The following is a 22,186-nucleotide window of genomic DNA, read 5'->3' as shown; positions in this document are numbered from 1 at the left end:
TACACACATACCAGATATATTAGAATATATATATTCTATACATTTTGATATTTAAATATTTCGTTTATATATTTAGACAACTGCTGATTTCAGTATACAATCTCAGAAAAACATAAGATGGGTGGAGCCAAGATGGCCGAATAGGAGCAGCTCCGGTCTCCAGCTCCCAGCCTAAGCGACACAGAAGACAGGTGATTTCTGTCTTGAGGTACCGGTTTCATCTCATTAGGGAGTGCCAAACAGTGGGTGCAGGACAGTCAGTGAAGCGCACTGTGCGCGAGCCGAAGCAGGGCGAGGCATTGCCTCACTCGGGAAGCCCAAGGGGTCAGGGAGTTCCCTTTCCTAGTCAAAGAAAGGGGTAACAGATGGCACCTGGAATATCGGGTCAGTCTCACCCTAATACTGCGCTTTTCCAACGGGCCTGGAAAACGGCACACTAGGACATTGTGTCCTGCACCTGGCTCGGAGGGTCCTATGCCCATGGAGTCTCGCTGATTGCTAGCACAGCAGTCTGAGATCAAGTAGCAAGGTGGCAGCGAGGCTGGGGCAGGGGCGCCTGCCATTGCCCAGGCTTGCTTAGGTAAGCAAAGCAGCCAGGAAGCTCGAACTGGGTGGAGCCCACCTCAGCTCAAGGAGGCCTGCCCGCCTCTGTAGGCTGCACCTCTGGGGGCAGGGCACAGACAAACAAAAAGTCAGCAGGAACCTCCTCAGAATTAAATGTCCCTGTCTGACTGACAGCTTTGAAGAGAGTAGTGGTTCTCCCAGCACGCAGCTGGAGAACTGAGAACGGACAGACTGCCTCCTAAAGTGGGTCCCTCACCCCTGAGCAGCCTAACTGGGAGGAACCCCCCCAGTAGGGACAGACTGACACCTCACTCGGCCAGGTACTCCTCTGAGACAAAACTTCCAGAGGAACTATCAGACAGCTGAATTTGTGGTCTCACGAAAATCTGCTGTTCTGCAGCCACCGCTGCTGACACCCAGCCAAACAGGGTCTGGAGTGGACCTCTAGTAAACTCCAACAGACCTGCAGCTGAGGGTGCTGTCTGGTAGAAGGAAAAGTAGCAAACAGAAAGGACATCCACACCAAAAACCCATCTGTACATCACCATCATCAAAGACCAAAAGTAGATAAAACCACAAAGATGGGGAAAAAACAGAGCAGAAAAACTGGAAACTCTAAAAAGCAGAGCACCTCTCCTCCTCCGAAGGAATGCAGTTCCTCACCAGCAACGGAACAAAGCTGGGTGGAGGATGACTTTGACGAATTGAGAGAAGAAGGCTTCAGATGATGAAACTACTCTGAGCTATGGGAGGAAATTCAAAACAATAGCAAAGAAGTTACAAACTTTGAAAAAAAATTAGAAGAGTGCATAACTAGAATAACCAATGGAGAGAAGGGCTTAAAGGAGCTGATGGAGCTGAAAGCCAAGTTTCGAGAACTACGCGAAGATTGCAGAAGCCTCGGTAGCAAATGCCATCAACTGGAAGAAAGGGTATCACTGATGGAAGATGAAATGAATGAAATGAAGCGAGAAGGGAAGTTTAGAGAAAAAAGAATAAAAAGAAATGAACAAAGCCTCCAAGAAATTTGGGACTATGTGAAAAGACCAAACCTATGTCTGATTGGTGTACCTGAAAATGACAGGGAGAATGGAACCAAGTTGGAAAACACTCTGCAAGATATTATCCAGGAGAACTTCCCCAATCTAGCAAGGCAGGCCAACATTCAGATTCAGGAAATACAGAGAACGCCACAAAGATACTCCTTGAGAAGAGCAACTCCAAGACACATAATTGTCAGATTCACCAAAGTTGAAATGAAGGAAAAAATGTTAAGGGCGGCCAAAGAGAAAGGACGAGTTACCCACAAAGGGAAGCCCATCAGACTAACAGCTGATCTCTCACCAGAAACTCTACAAGCCAGAGGAGAGTGGGGGCTGATATTCAACATTCTTAAAGAAAAGAATTTTCAACCCAGAATTTCATATCCAGCCAAACTAAGCTTCATAAGTGAAGGAGAAATAAAATACTTTACAGACAAGCAAATGCTGAGTGATTTTGTCACCACCAGGCCTGCCCTAAAAGAGCTCCTGAAGGAAGCACTAAACATGGAAAGGAACAACTGGTACCAGCCACTGCAAAAACATGCCAAATTGTAAAGACCATCAAGGCTAGGAAGAAACTGCATCAACTAATGGGCAAAACAACAGACTAACATCATAATGACAGGAACAAGTTCACACATAACAATATTAACTTTAAATGTAAATGGGCTAAATGCTCCAATTAAAAGACACAGACTGGCAAACTGGATAAGGAGTCAGGACCCATCAGTGTGCTGTATTCAGGAAACCCATCTCATGTGCAGAGACACACATAGACTCAAAATAAAGGGATGGAGGAAGATCTATCAAGCAAATGGAAAACAAAAAAAGGCAGGGGTTGCAATCCTAGTCTCTGATAAAATAGACTTTAAACCAACAAAGATCAAAAGAGACAAAGAAGGCCATTACATAATGGTAAAGGGATCAATTCAACAAGAAGAGCTAACTATCCTAAATATATATGCACCCAACACAGGAGCACCCAGATTCATAAAGCAAGTCCTGAGTGACCTAAAAACGGACTTAAACTCCCACACAATAATAATGGGAGATCTTAACACCCCACTGTCAACATTAGACAGATCGACGAGACAGAAAGTTAACAAGGATATCCAGGAATTGAACTCAGCTCTAAACAAAGTGGACCTAATAGACATCTACAGAACTCTCCACCCCAAATCAACAGAATATACATTTTTTTCAGCACCACACCACACCTATTCCAAAATTCACCACATAGTTGGAAGTAAAGCTCTCCTCAACAAATGTAAAAGAACAGAAATTATAACAAACTATCTTTCAGACCACAGTGCAATCAAACTAGAACTCAGGATTAAGAAACTCACTCAAAACCGCTCAACTACATGGAAACTGAACAACCTGCTCCTGAATGACTGTTGGGTACATAATTAAATGAAGGCAGAAATAAAGATGTTCTTTGAAACCAACGAGAACAAAGACACAACATACCAGAATCTCTGGGACACGTTCAAAGCAGTGTGTAGAGGGAAATTTATAGCACTAAATGCCCACAAGAGAAAGCAGGAAAGATCCAAAATTGACACCCTAACATCACAATTAAAAGAACTAGAAAAGCAAGAGCAAACACATTCAAAAGCTAGCAGAAGGCTAGAAATAACTAAAATCAGAGCAGAACTGAAGGAAATAGAGACACAAAAAACCCTTCAAAAAATTAATGAATCCAGGAGCTTGTTTTTTGAAAAGATCAACAAAACTGGTAGACCGCTAGCAAGACTAATAAAGAAGAAAAGAGAGAAGAATCAAATAGATGCAATAAAAAATGAAAAAGGGGATATCACCACTGATCCCACAGAAATACAATCTACCATCAGAGAATACTACAAACACTTCTATGCAAACAAACTAGAAAATCTAGAAGAAATGGATAAATTCCTCGACAAATACACCCTCCCAAGACTAAATCAGGAAGAAGTTGAATCTCTGAATAGACCAACAACAGGTTCTGAAATTGTGGCAATAATCAATAGCTTACCAACCAAAAAGAGTCCAGGACCTGATGGATTCACAGCTGAATTCTACCAGAGGTACAAGGAGGAACTGGTACCATTCCTTCTGAAACTATTCCAATCGATAGAAAAAGAGGGGATCCTCCCTAACACATTTTATGAAGCCAGCATCGTCCTGATACCAAAGCCTGGCAGAGACATAACCAAAAAAGAGAATTTCAGACCAATATCCTTGATGAACATTGATGCAAAAATCCTCAATAAAATACTGGCAAACTGAATCCAGCAGCACATCCAAAAGCTTATTCACCATAATCAAGTGGGCTTCATCTCTGGGATGCAAGGCTGGTTCAACATATGCAAATCAATAAATGTAATCCAGCATATAAACAGAACCAAAGACAAAAACCACATGATTATCTCAATAGATGCAGAAAAGGCCTTTGACAAAATTCAACAACCCTTCATGCTAAAAACTCTCAAAAAATTAGGTATTGATGGGACTTATCTCAAAATAATAACAGCTATCTACGACAAACCCACAGCTAATATCATACTGAATGGGCAAAAACTGGAAGCATTCCCTCTGAAAACTGGCACAAGACAGGGATGCCCTCTCTCACCACTCCTATTCAACATAGTGCTGGAAGTTCTGGCCAGAGCAATCAGGCAGGAGAAGGAAATAAAGGGTATTCAGTTAGGAAAAGATGAAGTCAAATTGTCCCTGTTTGTAGATGACATGATTGTATATCTAGAAAACCCCATTGTCTCAGCCCAAAATCTCCTTAAGCTGATTAGCAACTTCAGCAAAGTCTCAGGATACAAAATCAATGTACAAAAATCACAAGCATTCTTGTACACCAATCACAGACAAACAGAGAGCCAAATCATGAGTGAACTCCCATTCACAATTGCTTCAAAGAGAATAAAATACCTAGGAATCCAACTTACAAGGGATGTGAAGGACCTCTTCAAGGAGAACTACAAACCACTGCTCAATGAAATAAAAGAGGACACAAACAAATGGAAGAACATTCCATGCTCATGGGTAGGAAGAATCAATATCATGAAAATGGCCATACTGCCCAAGGTAATTTATAGATTCAATGCCATCCCCATCAAGCTACCAATGAATTTCTTCACAGAATTGGAAAAAACTACTTTAAAGTTCATATGGAACCAAAAAAGAGCCTGCATTGCCAAGTCAATCCTAAGCCAAAAGAACAAAGCTGGAGGCATCACGCTACCTGACTTCAAACTATACTACAAGGCTACAGTAACCAAAACAGCATGGTACTGGTACCACAACAGAGACATAGATCAATGGAACAGAACAGAGCCCTCAGAAATGATGCCACATATCTACAACTATCTGATCTTTGACAAACCTGACAGAAACAAGAAATGGGGAAAGGATTCCCTATTTAATAAATGGTGCTGGGAATACTGGCTAGCCATATGTAGAAAGCTGAAACTGGATCCCTTCCTTACACCTTATACAAAAATTAATTCAAGATGGATTAAAGACTTCAATGTTAGACCTAAAACCATTAAAATCCTACAAGAAAACCTAGGCAATACCATTCAGGATATAGGCGTGGGCAAGGACTTCATGTCTAAAACACCAAAAGCAATGGCAACAAAAGCCAAAATTGACAAATGGGATCTAATTAAACTAAAGAGCTTCTGCACAGCAAAAGAAACTACCATCAGAGTGAACAGGCAACCTACAGAATGGGAGAAAATTTTTGCAATCTACTCATCTGACAAAAGGCTAATATCCAGAATCTACAATGAACTCAAACAAACTTACAAGAAAAAAAAAACAACCCCATCAAAAAGTGGGCAAAGGACATGAACAGACACTTCTCAAAAGAAGACATTTATGCAGCCAAAAAACACATGAAGAAATGCTCATCATCACTGGCCATCAGAGAAATGCAAATCAAAACCACAGTGAGATACCATCTCACACCAGTTAGAATGGCCATCATTAAAAAATCAGGAAACAACAGGTGCTGGAGAGGATGTGGAGAAATAGGAACACTTTTACACTGTTGGTGGGACTGTAAACTAGTTCAACCATTGTGGAAGTCAGTGTGGCGATTCCTCAGGGATCTAGAACTAGAAATACCATTTGACCCAGCCATCCCATTACTGGGTATATACACAAAGGACTATAAATCATGCTGCTATAAAGACACATGCACACGTATGTTTATTGCGGCACTATTCATAATAGCAAAGAGTTGGAACCAACCCAAATGTCCAACAACGATAGACTGGATTAAGAAAATGTGGCACATATACACCATGGACTATGCAGCCATAAAAAAGGATGAGTTCGTGTCCTTTGTAGGGACATGGATGAAACTGGAAAACATCATTCTCAGTAAACTATTGCAAGGACAAAAAACCAAACACCACATGTTCTCACTCATAGGTGGGAATTGAACAATGAGAACTCATGGACACAGGAAGGGGAACATCACACTCCAGGGACTGTTGTGGGATTGGTGGATTGGGGAGGGACAGCATTAGGAGATAGTACCTAATGCTAAATGACGAGTTAATGGGTGCAGGAAATCAACATGGCACATGGATACATATGTGACAAACCTGCACATTGTCCACATGTACCCTAAAACCTAAAGTATAAAAAAAAAAACTTAAGATGACTTATTAAGAATCAACAATTTTTATTTCTCCATATCTGCTATGACAGAATCTTCTGATTTACCCAGTGATATTTGTGCAGAGATATATCACAAATGAGGCTCTTTCTAGCCTTTTGTTCAATTAAATTAATTTAGTCCACAATCAACTATTCCATAATTACCAAACCCCCTAAAGTCAACTTTCGTTTATATTCCTATTTAATTTCTTAAAGAAATACATTTCAAATAAACATATTGTGTACTGATTATTTTATATTATGTATATCAAAATTATCAAAAATATCAAAATTATTTTAAAGTAATGTGTAACAAGTCTCAGGAGGAAAGCCCTGAATTTGAGGGATGTTAATCTGCCAAAATTATGAACCTGTATGAGAACAAAGAGCTTCTACTAGGAAGTAAACAATGCACAGTACAGACTTTGGTACATGTAAAAAACAAACTTGTTTTGACAAAGCATCTTTATTTTCTTACTGCTTACGTTGCTTTCTGAGTAGTTCACCACACCCAAATTGTTTAAGACCAAAACTGCATTTCATTTCATTGTTGAAATTAAGTGTTTAGAGAAGGGAAGTCAGTTACTGAGAATGTACATGTCCTTCTGTTTTTGCTATTTTTGGATATATTCAAAAGAAGAAAACCATTAAGATAATCTTTGAAAGGTAACATTATACAAATAGTTCATCTACAAGATACTCATTGAAGCTAAAGTTTTTCTAGTATAGTAAAAGCTAAATGGCTACACACAGTTTATTTTTTATTTTTATTTTTTTCTGTGAACTCTGCAGAGAAGTATACACATAGTTTAACATTCTTTTTGGTAGGTTTTTGTCATTGTTTCCTTTACACATGGGTGTGAAAATGTCTTAAAGTTTTAAAATTATTAATATGTTAGTGTCTTATTAACATTGTTACAAAAGGTACAAGTTAACTATCTCATTAGATGAGCTAAACTATGTGCTATTGTTTTTCTCTACAAAGTCCACAAACTTTTTCATTACAAAGCATACAAAATAGCTAAATTGGTATTTCTTTCAATCAGACTTCAAGGGCCACAATTTAAACCTTTCCCCAATAAGAGATAAAATGAGTTAAATTGTACTTTGAAATTTAGGTCTCTCTCCTTCTCTCTCTTTTAACTCATGATTCATTGCTTAAGCCTAAACCAGGTCAAGCAGCAAAATGTTCAACGTTGGTACTGATTTGGCTCTTCTGTTTTTTAGTACTAAATCTGTCTGTGAGAGGATTGGGGAGATTGCCTAGTACAGGAACTCATGATTTGGGGACAAGAAGGAGGAAGAGTTGACCACAAGAAAAGACCAAAAAGGGGGCCTAATGTGCTGTAGTATCTGGGTGCAATCCAAATGTGTATCTACATATAGATCATTATTTAAAAATGTTGTGTGCATGGCTTAATCAAATGATTAACTAATTAACTTAATATTTTAGTTACTGCCTACTATTATTTAATTTATCATTATATCTTTGGTAAAGAGGAAGAAAATGGGAACAGTTAAGGAGATACTTATTTCCTATGTCTTATATTTCTTTTTTTTTTTAGCAGTGCCTCAATAACCTGACTGTTGAATGTACAATTAAGTACACCGTAGGCACATATGATTTAGATACATTTCTCAAATAACAGGTGAGATGCAATATCATAAGGGTCAGAGTATCTTGATCCACTCTACTCAATCAGAATCTGTTGTCTTTTTTTGTGAGTGGCACACTGGTGACTGCATGGAAAATTGCCAAGTTCTTTTTCTTTTCCTTCTTTACCCTTTCACCAAATCTAGAACATTTTTACCTGAAATGCAATTCAATTCCAATAAACTTTTTGATATTAATAGGAAATTTACAAATTGATAGACATTGAAGTTGGCTACTTCCTCCACCCATTTTACCCCGGAGAGTACGTTATCATTACTCACAACCTGTCTGTTTAATGCTTCCTGTTTTACCTCCTTTTGGGGTCTTATTTGTATGATATTTTCATCACATTTTACATACACACAAAAAATTATTTGTATGTTCAAGATAAATAAGAGCCTGGACAACACAGTGAGGCCCCTTTCCTACAAAAAATTAAAAAGTTTACCTGGGAGAGATGGTGCACAACTTAGTCCCAACTACTCAGAAAGCTGAGATGGGAGAATTGCTTGAGTCCAGGAGGCTGAGGCTATAGTGAGCCATGATTCTGCCACTGCACTCCAGCCTGGGCAACAGAGTGAGACCCTATGTCAAAAAACAAAAACAAAAGATAGATAAGGATGGTTCCTAGGAAAGGAGAGAAGAAAGGGAGTGGAAATAAAGAGCACATTTTTGTTTTAGATATTGTTACACAACTTCTCTACAGCCACTGATTATCTTATACTCTTTTTGACAGAAAAGTTTAAAGTTTCGTTAACATTTTATTTCCTTAGGGATGGCCTGGATCAGTGAAACATTGGATTTGATCTTTAACAATGGGGATGCAGAGAAATGTAAACAGGATGCAATATACAAGGGAGTGCCTTTCATGGAACTTATAATTCCTGGACTCACAAATGGTATTTTTTTAAATGTTTCTTTTCACTATGAGTAAATTCCCCCCCGCTTTTTTCTTAACATATCTGGAGGAGTCATGATAGAAAATGACAAGCTTGGACAATTGAATCATAAGCATCTGTAATAGAGGAGTCAGAATCTGACTGTGCCAATAATCATATTATATTCTTCCTCCATCCAAGGGTAATATCTGCATTAGAGAAGATTTTAATGTATGTAGCATGTTTTCTTTCAAAGACAGATGGAAGTTTTCAGTGTTTAATTATTAGGTAATCATTATGTAGACAAACTTCAATATTTGATTCAATATAGAATCATATATACTACTAGTTATCTCATATTTATAAACTCAAGGAAAAGAGATATGAATATACGATCTTGCATTACTAATTAAAAAAATAGCCATAAGCTTCATGGCCTAGTTCAATCTTAGAATTCAAATATGGGAGAACTGGAAAGGGATTTTGAAATCCTCTAGTGCAATTTTCTCATAAATGATAAACAGAAGAATATAAATGAAGAAAAATTCTAGACATTATGACTCTTGACCTGTAGCTCTTTCTGCCTCATCAAGGTGTTCTATCTGACGATTTTATAGCCACTTATGAAGATAATAGTCTTATGTTGCTCATAGGCATAAAAAAGTCTTCTCAGAGTTTATCATTTTTTTGTCTCAATGTAGATTTTAAGAGTATATGAAGTCATATAGCCATTTTAAGCCATATAGTGGGGTTTAGAAAATCTTATATTGTAAATCATATTTATAATTCCACGTTTACGTGGTAGTTTGTTAATTTTTTTGAGATTGTAGGTGTTGAGCAGTTGAAAAACATGCAGTCTCCTCGATTAGTGAAAACACACCTGCCTGTTCAACTTCCCCCTTCTTCATTTTGGAAGAATGACTGTAAGGTAGCAAATTTTAAAGAGAAATAATTCTTATTTGTGTTGTAAATTTTTTTTACCAATTATGCAGAAACACAAGGTGAGGGGTTGCAACCTCTAGATAAGTAATTGCAAAATAATAATGTGGCTCCTATATCCCACAGATCAAAGTAACACCAGCAGACACCAATGTTGTAGCTAGGGGTTACACTTAATGCCCAAGCACTGAGAACCTATCAACTTCTCTCAAACATGCCTGTCATTCTCTAAATCCTTTGACTCATTGTCAGTTGCTTTTAAACAACGGATATTCAAATAACTCCTGAACTACTTCTTCATTATTTAGCATAATTGTAGTTTACAAATATGAATTTATAATTGGGTACAGGCTACAAATAATATAAGATTTTATATTTAAAAATTTATTTTAAACTTTTAAAAATAAACATTTTAATTCAAGTGTAGTATTTAGATAGAAAAGTCCATAAATCCTATATATGCAGCTTGATGTATTTTAACAAAGTGAGTGTACCCACGAAATCAGCACCCAGATAAAAAATATAGAACATTGCTAGCACCCCAAAAGCTTAGTTCCTGCATACTTCTAGTCAGTAACCCTTATCTTCAAAGATAACCACTATCCTGAATGTTTTCATGAATTACTTTGCCTTTTTTTTGTCTGTAATTGTAGAGTATATACTCTTGAATATTTGGCTTCTTCCATTCAACATAATATTTGTGAGATCTATCACTGTTGTGCTTGCTATTTTATTTTTGTTTTGTTTCCTTTGATGAAGCCTGTTGGATCCCAAGATGGGAGCAAAAAGCTGCTAGTTAGATATGCAAAATCTTATTCCCCATTCAGACCTACTGAATCAAATATTATGGAGATTGGACTCAGAAATCCGAGTTTTAACAAGACCCCCAAGTGAAATTGATTAATTCTAACATTTGAAAACCTATGATTGACTGAAACCATTCCATTATGTGTATGTGAATATTCCACAAGTTACGTATCCATGTGTATTAGTCTGTTTTCATGCTGCTCATAAAGACTGGGTAATTTACAAAGAAAAAGAGGTTTAATGGACTCACAGTTCCACGTGGCTGGAGATGCCTCACAATTATGGCAGAAGGTAAAAGACACGTCTTAAATGGTGGTAGACAAGAGAGAATGAGAGAGCTTGTGTAGGGAATCTCCCCTTTATAAAACCATCAGATCTGGTGAGATTTAGTCGCTATCATGAGAACAGCATGAGAAAGACATGCCCCCATGATTCAATTACCTACCACTAGGTCCTTCCCATAGCATGTGAGAATTATGGGAGCTACAATTCAAGATGAGCTTTGGATGGGGATACCCTCCCCAAAGCCAAATCACATCATTCTGTCCCGGCCTCTCCCAAATCTCATGTCCTCACATTTCAAAACTGGTTATGCCTTCTTAACAGTTCCCCAAAGTCTTAACTCACTTCAGCATTAACTTAAATGTCCACAGTCCAAAGTCTGATCTGAGACAAGGAAAAGCCCTTTCATCTATGAGCCTGTAAAATCAAAAGCAAGTTAGTTACTTCTTACATACAATGGGGGTACAGGCATTAGGTAAATATAGCCGTCCCAAATGGGAGAAATTGACTAAACAAATAGGCTACAGGCCCCGTTCAAGTACAAATTTAGTGGGGCAGTCAAATCTTAAAGCTTCAAAATTATCTCCTTTAACTCCATGTCACATATCCAGGTCACAGTGATGCAAGAGGTGGGTTCCCATGGTCTTGGACAACTTTGCCTCTGGGTTTGCACTATAGAGCCTCCCTCTCAGCTGCTTTCATAGTCTGGTTAGGGAGTTTCCGTGGCTTTTACAGGTACAAGGTGCAATCTGTCTGCAGATCTATCATTCTGGGATCTGGAGGATGGTAGCCCTCTTCTCACAGCTCCATTAGGTAGTGCCCAAGTGGGGACTCAGTGTGGGGGCTTCCACCCCACATTTCCCTTCCTCACTGCCCTAGCAGAGGTTCTCCATGAGGGACCTTCCCCTGCGGCAAACTTATTTCTGGACACACCCAAGCATTTCCATACATCCTCTGAAACCCAGGCGAAAGTTTCCAAACCTCAATTCCTGACTTTTGTGCATCCACAGGCTCAATACCACATGGAGGCTGCCAAAGCTTGGGGCTTGCATCCAATGAAGTTACAGCCCAAGCTGTACCTTGACCCTTTTTAGCTATGGCTAGAGCAGCTAGGATGCAGGGCATCAAGTCCCTAGCCTGCACACAGTAGGGAGGCCTGGCTGGCCCATGAAACCATTTTTTTCTCCTATGCATCTGGGCCTGTGATGAGAGGGACTTCCACAAAGATCTCTGACATGCTCTGGAGACATTTTTCCCATTGTCTTGATGATTAACATTTGGCTCCTCATTACTTATGCAAATTTCTGCATCTGGCTGGAATTTCTCCTTAGAAAATGTGTTTTTCTTTTTTCTACCGCATCATCAGGCTGCAAATTTTTCAAACTTTCTTGCTGTGTTTGCTTTTAAAACTGAATGCTTTTAACAGCAACCAAGTCACTTCTTGATGCTTTACTGCTTAGAAATTTCTTCCCCCAGATACCCTAAATCATCTTTCTGAAGCTCAAAGTTACAAATTTCTAGGGCAGGGGAAAAATGCCAGCAGTCTATTTGCTAAAATATAGGAAGTGTCACCTCTACTCCAGCTCCCAATAAGTTCCTCATCACCATCTGAGACCACCTCAGCCTGGATTTCATTGTCTATATCATTGTCAGCATTTTCATCAAAGCCATTCAACAAGTCTCTAGGAAGTTCCAAACTTTCACCCATTTTCCTGTCTTCTTCTGGGCCCTCCAAACTTTTCCAACTTCTCCCTCTTACCCAGTTCCAAAGTCACCTCCACATTTTTGGGTATCTTTATAGCAGCACCCCACTCTACTGGTTCCAATTTACTGTATTAATCTGTTTTCTCACTGCTCATAAAGACATATCCAGGACTGGGTAATTTATAAGGAAAAAGAGATTTAATGGACTCACAATGCCATGTGACTGGAAAGGCCTCACAATCATGTCAGAAGGTTAAAGACACATCTTACATGGCAGCAGATGAGAGAATGAGAGCGCTTGTGTAGGGAAACTCCCATTTATAAAACCATCAGATCTTGTGAGACTTGTTCACTATCATGAGAACAGCATGGGAAAGACCCACTTCCATAATTCAATTACTTCCCACTGGGTCTCTCCCACAACACAGGGGCATTATGGGAGCTACAATTCAAGATGAGATTTGGGTGAGAACACAGCCAAACCATATCATCATGGTACTATTGATGTGAAGTTGGATTGTTGCTAGTTTTTAGTAATTAAAACAGTGTTGCTATTCTCATTTTTATACAAGTCTTTTATTTCATATACACTTACAGATTTCTCTTGGTTATATATCTTGGGATAAAACTGCTGGATCTTAGGTTATGCATTTATCCAAATTAGGAGATATTTCCAAATGCTTTTCAAAACATATACACCAGTTTTCACCTTGATCAGCATTGTCTAACATTTGAAGTTATGCCACATCCTGGCCAACACAGAATATAGCTATAATATTTAATTTTAGCCATACTAGTAAATGTCTGGTGGCATTGCACTGCTGCTTTACTTTGTATTTCCCTAATGACTTATTAGATGAAGCACGTTTACATGGTTTATTGACCATCCAGATGTCTTTTTTGAGATACCTATTTAAATCTTTTGCCTCTTTTCCTGTAGGGGGTCCCTTCTCTTTATTATTAAGTGAGAAGTTCTCTACATATTCTGGATGTAAATTCTTTGATGAGATGATTATATTTCTTATATCTAAACTTACTGTTTTATTTTTGTATTTTCACTTTTCTTTTTGTGATGGATATATACAGTTTTTCCTTTATGGTTAGGGCTTTTTATTTGTTGTTAAAAATGCCTACCCCAAATCATGAGATATTCTCCCTTCTGTTTACATCTAGAGGCTTTATTGTATTAGTTATTACCTTTAGAGCCAAATATCTGTACTTATAAGGAGTGACAGTCTTTTTAAAAATTTCTAACAAAATAGTACTTCTCAGTCTCACTCTTTCTCCCTTGTACACATGCACAAGTCCATGTGTTATTTTCCAAATGTTTTCTGCTAGTGTAAAAGAAAAAATCTGAGACAAGTCAAATTTAACAGATTTTAATTGAGCAGAACAAATTTTATGAACCAGATAGAATTCGGGATCAAAAGTGGCTCAGAGGCTATATCCCACAAAGTGAGCAGACAATATTTATAACAAAAACAATGGAAATGGGATACAGAAACAGCTTAATAGGCTGCAGTTTGGCAGTTGCCTTATTTGGTCATAGTTTGCAGCTTTCAGCCTATGATTGGCTAACAGTTGGTTGCTATGACTGGTTGAAATTCAGCAACTTGTTAGGAGAATATACACTCAGGTTAGGTTGCAGGGTGTTTATGCATTAAGTGAGGTTACTGTTTGCTATGCATGGAGGTAGCTTTAGTTCAAGCTTAGTTCAATTTCACAATAATATATAGACATAAAAGTAATATTTACAATTTGATATTTTCTTCTAAAATCTTGCTAAACTTATTTAATAAATCTAGTAGCTTTTTAATAAATTCCATTTAATTTTGTACATGTATGCTCCTGCTGTCAGCAAATAAAAGTATTCTCACTTCCTTTTGCCTAATCCGGGTACATTTCCCTCTTTTTCTTGCCTTAATAAACTGGATACGTCTACTATAATGTCAAATAGGAGTAGTGAGGGCAGACATCTTGTCTTACTCTTGATTTTAGGAAAAGTGCATGCAATATTTCACTGTTAAGTATGATGGTATTACCCGTTTTATTTTTGTAGATACTTTGTTTGGCTGAGGAAATTCCTTTCCAAGGTTTTTATTAGGCATGCATCCTGGATTCAGTCTAATACTTTCTTGGTGTCCATTAAGATCTGTCATATGGTTTATCATCATTTTTTTCTTTTAATACGATGAATTACATTAACTGAATTTTTTTTTTTTTTTTTGAGATGGAGTCTCGCTCTGGAGTCCAGGCTGCACTCCAGGCAGCCTCCCGAGTAGCTGGGAATACAGGGGCATGCCACCACGTCTGGCTAACTTTTGTATTTTTTAATAGAGACAGGGTTTCACCATACTGGTCAGGCTGGTCTTGAACTCCTAACCTCAGGTGATCCATCTGCTTCTGCCTCCCAAAGTGCTGGGATGACAGGCATGAGCCACCGCACTCATTCGGATTTTTCAATGTTAAAACAACCTTGTATATGTTGAATTTTGTCTAATGCTTTTTCTCCATTAAGATCTATCATATGACTTTCCATTATTTTAGTCAATTAATATGATAAATTTCATCAGTTGATTTCCAAATGTTAAAATGAGTTTGCATACTTTGTTTTTAGTTATGTGTATTATTATATTTTAATATATTCTTTGATTTGGTTATCTAGTTTATAAATGCACCTTTGATCATGAATGATACTGATCCATAGTTCTATTTTTCTGTGATGTCTTTGTCATTGGCTGCAATGGCTTTGATATTAGGGTAGTTCTGGCCTCAGGAGTTGGAAAATATTTAAGTATTTGCTCTTCTTCAATTTTTCAGAAGCGTTTGGTTAAATCATTGTCATTTCAGTCTTAAATAATTTGTACCATTGAAGCCAGTTGAACCTGAAATTTTCTTTGTCTGAAAGGCTTTTTTTGTTTGTTTTTGTTTTGTTTTGTTTTTCTACGAAGTCACTGCAGTTAACAGAAATAGGAGCATTCTGGTTATGTTCCTTTCCTGACTTAATGTTCGGTATTTTGTGTCTTTCAAAAAAATTGATCTATTTTGTTTAAATTGTCAAATTTTTGTAATAAAGTTGTTTGCAATATTCCTTTAATATTTGCAAAATCTGTCCAGATGTCACCTTTCTCACTCTTCATGTATACTTCATTTGACCCAGCCATCCCATTACTGGGTATATACCCAAAGGACTATAAATCATGCTGCTAGAAAGACACATGCACACGTATGTTTATTGCGGCACTATTCACAATAGCAAAGACGAACCAACCCAAACGTCCAACAACAATAGACTGGATTAAGAAAATGTGGCACATATACACCATGGAATACTATGCAGCCATAAAAAATGATGAGTTCATGTCCTTTGTAGGGACATGGATGAAACTGGAAACCATCATTCTCAGTAAACTATCGCAAGGACAAAAAGCCAAACACCGCATGTTCTCACTTATAGGTGGGAATTGAACAATGAGAACACATGGACACAGGAAGGGGAACATCACACACCAGGGACTGTTGTGGGGTGGGGGGAGGGGATAGGGACAGCATTAGGAGGTATACCTAATGCTAAATGACGAGTTAATGGGTGCAGCACACCAACATGGCACATGGATAAATATGTAACAAACCTGCACATTGTGCACCTGTACCCTAAAACTTTAAGTATAATAATAATAATAATAATAATAAAAAGAAATAATTTTCTTTTAGAGATAAAATATCACTCTGTCACCCAGACTGGAGTATAGTGATATAAGCATAGCTCACTGCAGCCTCAAACTCCTGGGCTCATGTGATCCTTCAGCCTCAGCCTCCTGAGTAGCTGGAACCACAGTCATGTGCCACCACATCTGGATAATTTTTTAAAAAATTTAATGTAGAGATGGGGTTTTACTGTGTTGCCCAGGTTGGTATCGAACCCCTGGCCTCAAGCAATCCTTCTGACTCCATCTCCCAAAATGCCCGGATTAAGGACATGAGCCACTCCATGGCTGGCCCACTTTCTCAATAATATTTTTTCAGTTGCTTGGAGAAGTGTATTGACATTTGACTATAAATTCTTTATTTCTCCTTTCAACTCTGTCTGTTTCAGCTTTTTTATAACCAAAATCGGTCAATAAGCATTTAATCAGTAATCATTTATGGAAATGTTACTGTGTATCTACCAAATATTGTGACTGGTATTATAAATGCAAACATAAAAAATACATTATCTGCCATCGAATTGAATTTTATTTAATTTCTACAAATACCATCAAGCTTCTTCTGCATGCCAGTCACTTCCCTGTACTCTACTGGGCAATGGTTAAAAAAGTCTGTGACCTTTGTCCTGCTTAGCATGCAGTCCTGTGGAATACGTTAAGTAGTATGAAAAAGACAGATCTCTTTGAAGAATAATTACCTATCAGTAAGATAAAATAACTATCAGTAAGAGAAATAATTACCTATCAGTAAGAAAAATAATTCCTATCAGTAAGATATATTTGAAAAATAATTACCTATCAATAAGATAAATTCTTTCTTATCTACCATTTCTTAATGTATTAGAAAATATTCTAAAACATTAAGTAAAAAAGATTCCATTTGGCAAAGAAGTCTCATAGAGAAAAAAATTGGTCAACATCCTGAAGAAAGAGTAGGGACATTTTCACATATACAGGACATTTCCACATATACAGGACATTTCACAGAGAGGAAACTGTGTATGCATAGGTTAAGAGATGTGAAACAGCAAGAGATATGTTAGAGATCTACAAATGGTTAAGTACAATGTGTAAAATGTAAAGTGGTGAAAATGAATATGGGAAGTAGACAATCACTAAGTCCCTACGTTTGAGAGAGATGTTTAGAGTACATCTTTACCCCGGCACCTTTAATAGAAAGAGGAAAATAGCTGTTCTTTTTCATTTGAAAACCTGATATTTTCATCATTATTGTACAAAAAGTTTTTATACTTGTGATTATGTGTGACTTTCTTTTTTCCTTTCGAAGTCCAATTAAAAACAAGAGAGATAAGGGAGTAGACATGTAATTTATTATCTTAATTCCAGTATTAAAAATCTATAGAAGCCCCAGGAACCCATGGCTTGCTTTTAGGAAAACTGAAAGATATCTTAATTTTTTTTTTTCTTTTCAGAAATGGGTTTGCCTATCACTCAGGCTGGAATGCTGTGGCATGATCATATTCACTGCAGCCTCAACTCCTGGGCTGAAACGATCATCCAGCCTCACCCTCCTGAGTAGCTGGGACTACAGGTGTCCCACACCACGCCTGGCTAATTTATTCTATTTGAAGAGACAGTGTCATACTATGTTGGCCAGACTGGTCTGCACCTCCTGGAGTCAAGTTATCTTCCTGCCTTGGCCTCCCAAAGTGCTGAGATTACAGGTATGAGCCACAGTGCCTGAGCAAGCACTGGAGGATATCTTTGAATAGTCTTCTTTTTACACTGAGGCTAGCAGAAACAGTTCCTACTAAGAAAGTTACAGGTGAGGATGATAGGTACACAGTTGGCTTATTACTGTAGTCTCTTGGAATTGAAATAAGAAGTAACTGGAAATGTTTGTAGGTTCACTATTTTCTCAAGAAATTATGCCAGCAAGAGTCTCAACTCTTAGAGCTATATACTCAAGCTGTTGAAAAACCCTTTTTCAGCCACTCCCTTTTAATCCAAATCCTTGTCTCAGACTATGAGAACTATTAACAGTAACTTGGGAATATAAAGGTTCCTATTTTATTTGCCCATCACTTGGGGACGAAGGAAGTCAGATGGAAGATGTTAGATGGAAGATGGCTTCTTCCTGAATGCACACTCCCTTAGGAATATATTTATTGCATAGGTGGCTGAGTCCTCAGTATTATTAGGTGTGCTTCAAGTGAGAAGTAGGTTTAATAGATTTTTGCCTGAGAACCGAACCTGATTACCAGTGAGACATAACAATATCATTTGTGCCTTCAAGAAGACTTGAGGCCACATATGTAAATTGAATTACAATCTCACACCAGTAATTACAAGTATGAATGATTGTTATGTAACCATGATCATGGGTAGAATAAAGAAGTTTTAGTCTTTTGTGACTCTGAGTTTATCCAAGTAATAATTTATTTGCAATAAAATATTGGGCATTTTTTCATCTTTTAAAAAATTGCTTATTCTTTTTATTAGTAGTTTTAATAAATGATGCAGAAAAATATTCTGAATTTAAGCATAATATTAGCTAAGTTTTTATTAATTTAGTACTTATTATAATTCTTAGATTTGATTTTCCATGTTTCAAGAGATACTTTTGCTGGCGTGGTGACACATGCCTGTAATCCTGCTATGGTGAGGCGTAGGCATAGGTAGGAGAATTGCTCAAGCCCAGGAGTTTAAGATCAGCTTGGGCATTATAAAGAGACCTCCCACTTAGAACATCAACAACAACAACAAAAAACAAAAACAAGATAGAGAGATGTTCTTTTCTTTTCTTTTTGAGAGATAAAGAAAAAGTAGGCATGTGAGAGATGAGAACTCTTCATGTTACAACAACATACAATTGTTGAGTATCCTACAACAGGATATAGATATAAATGCCAAAATCAGGAAATAGAAAACAAGCATTCTGTTAAAGTGAGCAAAAACTTAAAAACTATTAGACAATAGAAACAAAGTCCTGCTTTTTCAAATCTCTCCACAGATGATCTACGTGGCATGGAATGCCAAAGATGTGGCTGGGTCTTACTATTATTTCCACTAGATGGCAAAAATGCACCCAGATCCTGGAATTTGGGAGGAGTTCCTGGATAAATTCATGACTGGAAAGTGTGAGTCCTGTTCATCATTTAATCATGGAGCTCTGTAATGAAAAGCCTTCTTTTGCAAAGAGATATAAATTTTAAATATGTTTTGTGTTTATTATAAACCAATTATGTAGCCAGCACTCTACTAATGCATTAGGAAGACTACAGAGGAAGCAGAATATATTATTGTCTCTTTCCTTAAAGGACTTTTGGGTTATAAGTGACAGACAGATACTTCAGTCCCTGATCTCATCATTTTATTCATGATTAGTGACTATTGGCAATTTATTTAAGCACTTTCCTCTTGCTATCCATTACACTGCACAAGTAAATTTTATACATATTTTAAAATCCTTTCTTATCTACCATTTCTTTATTTTTACTATATAAAATGAGTTAAAGGTTTTTTTTCTCAAGAGTTTGTTCTTCTATCTCTGTATTCTCTTCCTCAGGGAAACATATTCACATCCACAGTAGTAACTCTACCTTTAATTCTCATTTAATATTCTATATAAACTTTATCTTTCAGGCAGATACATATCAATAATATCTTACATAGATTTACTCATGCCATTGCTTGGACTAATTTTTTTGTCCATAGAATGTCATCCTTATTTTTATTATCAAAGTTCAACTCTTTATTTTAGATTCTAGTGCACTCATTTTCCTCCACATCCTTTTCTCTTGTTTTTTTTTTTTTTTTTTTTTTTTCTTAATAATTTCTTCACTATGATTTCAATCTCTCTGTCAAATTTCTTGCTCTGGTTACTTATTATTTACCTTATTTCTTTAAATTCTCTGTATTTTATGGAATTCCTTGAACTTTCTTAAAAGAACTATTTTGAAGTCTTTGTAAGACAATTCATATATGTCCATTTCTTTAGGGTCAGTCACTGGCAGATTATTTTGTCTGTTTGGTGATATCATGTTTTCCTGATTGTTCTTGATCCTTGCTGTCATGCAACAATGTCTACACATTTGAACAGGTAGGTGCTTACTATAGTCTTTTCACACTGTCTTTATTTGGGAATGCCTGTTAACACTAAGCCTGTTCAGAGATTTTGGATGTGCCATCTGGCATGGACCGTAAGTACCAGTTGTTGCAGCATTAGTGAGTCCTAGTGTTGCAGTTATTATTTTAGCCAAGCACCATGCTTGGCTAAAAGAAGCATGTGCTACACTTGTTTCAGCACTAGGGGTAAACCCTAAGCCTGGGGCCACTGTGCTGCAATTGTTGCAGCACTATGGGCAACCTCTAAGCCCAGGGCCACTGTGGCTGGCATGGTGCTTGGCTAAAATTCTGTGGCAACTAAGGCTAGCACAGCACTGGGGCATGTCCAAAACCCCATGGCCACTGAGGTCTGCCCGCCACTAAGGGCTCTCCAGAGCCCAAGGCTGCTGTAGTTGACCAGTGGTGATAAAGACTGAAGATTGAGTCTACCTCACAGGGGATACAGGTTCCTACCTGGTGTGGGGGCAGGTTTGGAGTCTGAGCCTGTAGGGTTCTACCTAGTGCTTTATTTTACTGTGACATCCAAGACAAAGTCCTATACTTACTTGCTTCTCTTTAATCCAAGTACACTGTATCTCTCTCCATTTTGTGTTGCCCGGAGGGGGAAAAGGAATGACATGGATAATGCAAAACTTTTATTTCTATTCTCGTCAATGTATATTTTATTATTATAGTGCTATAATTAGGTAATGTGGTCTCTCACCTGACTTTATTAGCTCTTGTGGAGGTACTTTTGTGTGTAAAGAGTTGTTCAAATTGATATTTCTGCAAGGGCATGATCACCAAAGAGTCCTATGCTGCCGTCCTGGTCCTAAATCCTAATATGCCATTCCATACTTCAAATCTCTTAACGGCTTTGGTCCCTACATAAAATATAAAATAATAATTAAAAGCATACATAGAGTGACATTCTTTCATCCCCATCTATTTCTCCAACCTCTTCTTATGCCACCTTTCCTTTACTCACTGAGTGTACCTGAAAAAATTTATTTACTAATTATCATTTAACCTTTTTTTATTCTTAAGATCTTTGTCATGTGAACTTTGTGAGTCATACTTGTATTCAAAACTGAAGCCTGTGTTAGGTAAAACTGTTACTGTAGTCTACCTTCCTTAATTTGCTTAAGGTCCAGCAGCCCTCACTCAGTCTCATCTTGGTCCCTTAGCTTTCTCTAAATTCCTTTAAGATAGCTGTTACTCTCATTTATCTCTAATTTGATAAATCTGTTGTACATCTCAAGAGAAACCACCTGACTCAGCTAAGATATCTGCCTCTGGTGGGTTCCTTAGTCAAATTTTCATCATCTTCTGCATCCTGCTTAAACTACTTTGTACCTGTCACTCTGAATGACAGTGAGATATTGTATTAGTCAGTTTTTGCATCATGATAAATACCTGTGGCTGGGTAATTTATAAAGAAAAGAGGTTTAATTAGCTCGTGGTTTTGCAGGCTGTACAGAAAGCATGGTTCTGGCAACCTGCCTCTAGTGAGGGCCTTAGGAAGCTTACAATTATGGCTGAAGACGATGAAGACCCAGCATGTCACATGATGAAAGTGGGAGCAAGAGAGAGAATGGGGAGGTACCATACACTTTTAAACAACTAGATCATGGGAGAACACAATACTGTGAGGACAGAACCAAGCCATTCATGAGGCATCTGCTCCCATGATCCCAAACACCTTCCATCAGGCCCCACCTTCAACATTGGGGATTACATTTCAACATGAGATTCGGAAGAGACAAATATCCAAACTATGATATATCAGATATTATTCTATTTATGGGTCAAGAAGCAACAAGAGGCCGGGCGCGGTAGCTCACGTCTGTAATCCCAGCACTTTGGGAGGCCGAGGCG

The sequence above is a fragment of the Nomascus leucogenys genome, chromosome 9 (genome assembly GCF_006542625.1).
Source record: "Nomascus leucogenys isolate Asia chromosome 9, Asia_NLE_v1, whole genome shotgun sequence".
NCBI lineage: Eukaryota > Metazoa > Chordata > Mammalia > Primates > Hylobatidae > Nomascus > Nomascus leucogenys.
The sequence above is the reverse complement of the archived record's forward strand: the minus strand, read 5'-3'. Positions refer to the sequence as shown.